This window comes from Sarcophilus harrisii, chromosome 3 (assembly GCF_902635505.1).
Source record: "Sarcophilus harrisii chromosome 3, mSarHar1.11, whole genome shotgun sequence".
Classification (NCBI taxonomy): domain Eukaryota; kingdom Metazoa; phylum Chordata; class Mammalia; order Dasyuromorphia; family Dasyuridae; genus Sarcophilus; species Sarcophilus harrisii.
The window spans coordinates 534,769,109-534,775,180 of record NC_045428.1 but is presented as its reverse complement, the minus strand read 5'-3'; the positions used below and the strand labels follow the sequence as shown (position 1 = coordinate 534,775,180).

The 6,072-nt window shown below is 36.0% G+C and overlaps 1 pseudogene; it reads left to right on the top strand.

Moving 5' to 3' along the window:
- The first annotated feature begins 523 nt into the window (after positions 1–523).
- On the top strand, positions 524–1,447 carry LOC116422616 (annotated as a pseudogene).
- The last annotated feature ends 4,625 nt before the right edge of the window (positions 1,448–6,072 follow it).

Here is a 6,072-nt window from a genome sequence, read left to right as displayed (position 1 = left end):
AAGTAACAATAGCATCAGTTTCTTTTATCTAAATAAACATAAACTTTAATATGTAAGACCTAGATAATATAAATAATAAAAAGCAATGTAAGTAAATTGATTTACAGATACAGACTTGCCATATTTACTGCAGTTTCTAACATAGTGATTATGAAATAAGGCTTGCAAATGAGTACTGATACAAGAAGCCCTGTCTGTTGGTTTGTTATAGTTCTAGCTGCTAACTCTTTGATTGTGATTTTTTACTTTTGGAAGAGAAATAAATTGGAACAGAATAGAGTAAATAAGAAGCAAAAATATTAAAGAAAGGGTCTCTCTAGTAGGGGCCATATAGCTTATCCTTAAGTGTTATATTAATGTAGTTATTTTCTTTTTGTCAAAAATAAAAACAGGATCAAGTATATTGCTGACATGAAAAATTGGTAAAAAAAAAAAAAAAATTCAGATTGGCCAAAGAAGAGACCTGCATTCCTGCAATCACAGCAATAAGAGAATTCTTTTCTCAATCTCCAGGAATTCCAATATGTGGCTCAATATCAGCTCAGCCCCCTTCCTTCTGACTGGTTTCCCAGGCCTGGAGGAAATCCACCACTTGATCTCCATCCCTTTCTTTGCTGTGTACATCTCTATGATTCTGGGCAATGGCACCCTCCTCTTTCTCATCAGAGATGACCACAATCTCCATGAGCCTATGTACTATTTTCTAGCCATGTTGGCTGCCACTGACCTTGGGACGACTCTAACCACAATGCCCACTGACTATGGGTTCTATGTTTTAGATCAAAGGGAAATTAGTCATGGGATCTGCTTCTCCCAAGCCTACTTCATCCATTCACTCGCCATAGTGGAATCAGGTGTCCTACTTGCCATGCTTATGATCCGATTCATTCCATTCCCAATCCACTGAGATACTCATCTATCTTAACCAATACCAAAGTGATAAAGATTGGGGTGGGAATACTACTAGAGGTTATGTATCTATTATTCCCCAAGTGACCTCCATTGGTTCCTACTGCATTCCATGTTCTCTCCCATGCCTTCTGCCTCCACCAGGATGTCCTCAAACTGGCCTGTGCGGATATCACCTTCAATCGCATCTACCCAGTTGTTCTGGTTTCATTTACTGTATTCCTAGATTCCCTAATCATTCTTTTTTCTTATATACTGATCTTAAAGACAGTCATGGGCATTGCCTCAGGAGAGGAGAGAACCAAAGCCCTTAACACCTGTGTCTCCCACATCTACTGTGTTCTGGTTTTCTATGTCACTGTGATTGGATTGTCTCTTATCCACCGTTTTGAAAGCTGTCCCTTGTGGTTCATATTGCAATGAGCTATGTTCACTTCTCTTCCCTCCATTAATGAACCCCATCATCTATAGCATCAAAACTAAGCAGATTCAAAGTGGTATTCTTCGCATGTTCTCTCCATGCAAATCCAAGATCTAATAAGTTCTTCTTGGATCCCCTAGGCAGGCAAGTAGAGTCCATATTTTACTGCCAATAAAAGCTCATTGTGCTCTTAGAAGCACTCAATGTCTCTTCCTAAAGACATTTAGCCACTAAGAAATCTTTGGTGATTTCCCTTGGGATTTATTGATTTCATAACACATTACAGAGAAATGAGCTATGTTTAGCTCTGAGACATGAGATTAAATAAGTTAAAATTGAATAATTAATAAGTCAAGTTTAAAATCATCATAATTGTTTCATATTCCAAAAGAGAACAAAGTCTCCATTGAAGTCCAGGTTATATTCTGAGGATACTTGTTATCCTTCATTAGGGTGAGATATTCTTCTGTAAAAAAAAAAAATTAAAAAAAAAAAAAACTTGCCTCCCTAATAAGTCAAATGTCTTGTGAGTATAATGGCCTTATTTTTCACCTGACCAAGTGTGCTTAATAATACAGGCCATGCATGTTTCTAATTCAGGATCTGAAAAAGTTCCTGAAAGTAGTGACATGTCCATGTCCATGTCCATTCCCTTCAAATTGTTAGTTCTAGTCATCATGCAAAGAACATAAAATAATATGTTGTTATTGTCATATTTTAAATTTGTGCAATTTCTGGACATTTACAGATGTATAGTAGGAGGATTTGGGGGTCAGGATTACATGAGGGAAAGATTTACTTCTGTTTTCCAGAAATTCAGATTCATGCATTTCCATGTGACCCATACCTTCAAATATTATATGAGTAATGTAAATTTTATAGAATCACAGAATTGTATATTTTAATAAAACCTCAAAAGTCATTTAGTACATTAAACACATGAACTGAATTCACACTAAATCCCTCATTAAAACAATCAATCAATGTCTGTTTTAAGAGCCCCCGTTCCTATGATAGGAGAGGACATCAAATTGAGATATTGTGTCCCTGGAGAGTATTTCACAAAATAAAAAGCTGTGATTCTAAAGAATTCTATTTTTATATCATTCTAAAAATTTGCATCTCTCTGTGCCTTGCTTTTTCTCCTACTGTTGCAATTTGGAGATGGACAGTACAAATCCGATAACCCTTTCATGTATCACCTCTTTAAGCATTTGAAGACTGACAACATTTTTAGTGTTCTCTTCTTCAAGCTAAACTTTAGATTTCTCCTGATTGGTCTTACATGGTGGACCTAAGAATAAATACTGAAAGTTGTAAAGAGTTGGTCTTGGAATAAATTAGAGGAACACAGGATAGTTGACCTCTCAGACCTGTGGAAGAGGAAGGAATGTATGACCAAAGAAGAACTAGAGATCATTACCAATCACAAAATAGAAAATTTTGATTATATCAATCTGAAAAGTTTCTGTACAAACAAAACTAATGCAGACAAAATTAGAAGGGAAGCAATAAACTGGGAAAATATTTTTACAGTCAAAAGTTCTGATAAAGGCCTCATTTCCAAAATATATAGAGAATTGACTCTAATTTATAAGAAATCAAGCCATTCTCCAATTGATAAATGGCCAAAGGATATGAACAGACAATTCTCAGATGAAGAAATTGAAACTATTTTTATCCATAAGAAAAGATGCTCTAAGTCATTATTAATCAGAGCAAATTAAGACAACTCTGAGATACCACTACACACCTGCCAGACTGGATAGAATGACAGAGACAGATAATGTGGAATGTCGGAGGGGATGTGGGAAAACAGGGGACACTAATACATTGTTGGTGGAATTGTGAACACATCCAACCATTCTGGAGAATAATTTGGACCTATGCTCAAAAAGTTATTGAACTGTGCATACCCTTTGATCCAGCAGTGTTACTACAGGGCTTATGTCTCAAAGAGATCATAAAGAAGGGAAAGGGACCTGTATGTGCACTAAGGTTTGTGGCAGCCCTGTTAGTAGTGGCCAGAAAATGGAAAATGAGTAGATGCCCATCAATTGGAGAATGGCTGAATAAAATGTGGTATATGAATAATATGGAATATTATTGTTCGGTAAGAAATGACCAATAGGATGATTTCAGAAAGGCCTGGAGAGATTTACATGAACTGATGCTGAGTGAAACGAGCAGGGCCAGGAGATCATTATATACTTCAACAATACTATATGATGGTTAATTCTGATGGACCTGGCCATCTTCAGCAATGGGATGAACCAAATCAGTTCCAATGGGGCAGTAATGAACTGAACCAGCTATGCCCACCAAAAGAACTCTGGGATTTGACTAAGAACCATTACATTTAATTCCCAATCCCTATATTTTTGCCCACCTGCATTTTTGGATTTCCTTCACAGTCTAATTGTACAATATTTCAGAGTCCGATTCTTATTGTATAGCAAAATAATGGCTTGGTCATGTATACTTATTGTGTATCTAATATATACTTTAATATATTTAACATCTACTGGTCATCTTGTCATCTAGGGGAGGGGAGAGGGGAAGAAGGGGAAAAATTGGAACAAAAGGTTTGGCAGTTATTAATGATGTAAAGTTACTCATACATATAACCTGTAAATAAAAAATTATTATTTAAAAAAAGAGTTGGTCTTGGTATCAAGGAGGGAAAAATAAACAAATGAGGAAAGAAACAACTGAAAAAATTCCTTACATCTAGAATTATCTCAATTTCTACAGTTGCCATGGTCAACCTTTCAAGGCAAGGGATTCACCCTACCCTCACTAGAGGTTTTCAGAAAAAATGCTGCATGACTACTTGTCAGTTATATTGTAAAGAAGATTTTTTCCCATGTATAGGTTTGCCTAAATGTCTTCCGAGTTCTTTTTCCTCATTCTGTAACTCTATAGTTCTTTGCTATGGGATTGTTTGGCATCTAAGAGATCCTAGAGAAGACTGGCAAGTTCCTTGTAAAGGAGAATGGTTTCTGTTTGAGGCCAAGAACATGTAGGAAAAGGAATGGAAGGAAACATGGGATGTAATTCAGGATCACTTAAAGCATCTTATAATTGGAAGTGATAAATGACTTTAATTGGCATGTAAGGGGTACTTCTGAAAGCATGAAATATAGGCAGAGCAAGGCAACATGGTGACTTCTGTTGAGAAAAAAAGAAGTATGAAATACGAGTAATGCAAGCTGGCTAAAGATATCCATGACAGGGAGAAGTCCTCAGTGACTTTTGAGATGGAATAGAGACAGAGCAACAGCAAGGTGAGGCTCAATATGTCAAAACAATACCCACATCTTCCTATAAGTAAGTAAAAATACACAGGATTTAAAGAGATATTTTTTTTTCATTAATGGATAATAATAAATTATTTTAATTCTAACGGGATATTTTTCTTTGACTTGTATATAAATGAGTAAATGAACACATTCATGTCTTAAGTTTGTGAGCCAACAAACATAAAGAAAGTAGATAATCATGTTAGAATATAAGAGGTTTGTCAAATGTTTTTGCTCTCAGACAATCATGGAGGTGGTGATATGTCAGAGAATTGAAAAGTCCTTTCAGAGTGTATCCATTGTTCTTTATTGTTCCTTGCTGGGCCAAGTTGAACCCAAATCTCCTTCACATAATTTCAGTGAATTCCAACATTCAAGTCTAGAAGTTAAAAGTCATCAGTTCCTTCAAGCAATCCTTAGAGGACATCACTTTAAAGTTCTGCCACCTTCCTTGCTGCATTATTTATGATTTGCATCTCACTAATAGTTTTCCTAAAATGCCATGCTAAAAACTAATCATGGCTTGCAGATTTTATCTGGCCATGTTACAATATAGCACCACTATCATGCCCCCTTCCTGAATGCTATACCTTTCATAATGCAGTTTAATTTCACATTAACTTTTGTGAACATGTTGTTAGTGTGAATGAGGTTCTCCTGGTTCTGCTCACTTCACTAAGCATCAATTTACATGTGTTTCTAGTCTTTTCTGAAATCACCCTCCTCATCATTTCTTATGGAATGTGGCATTCCATTCTATTCATATACCATAACTTATTCAGCCACTCCTCAATTGATAGACATCCACTCATTTTCCAATTCCTTGTCACTACAAAATAGGCAAAAATGTAGTAATTCAAGAATCTGATTGGATAAATGCATATCAAAATCTTAAATTGAGACTGGTCTTCCTACTCATTGAAGGTAGAGCACTAAGGGAGATGGACAACTAATCTTCTAGGAATCAAAGAGGGCTTCACAGTCTTTCCAGATCCTGCTCTTGTATGTCCAAATGAACTGAATAACTGCAGATGAATGTGGAATTAACAATACTCAGTCCTCAATAAATCCTAAATATAACCAAGTGACTATTCACAATGAATGTACTCAGGTTTCAATAATACATTGAACAAATTTGGACATATTAGGCTCGGGGTGTCCTTGGGAAATCTATGGAATAATATTGCTTATGGTAAGTCATGTTCAGGCTAAGCTCATGGAATGTGGGAGAAACTCAGATCCCTTTTGCTAAGAGTCATCATAGACCAAAGATGCAGAGAGTTTTAACATATTATGCCAGATGATTGAGGGAGATTTTTATGGATAGCTGCTGAAAGCTAATGAATACTTTGAGGTTGTCATAAGGGAAGATACCAAACTCACTTCAGAGTACCTAAAACAAAGTTTGCATCAGAAAGTCTCGTGATCATTTTACTTAGT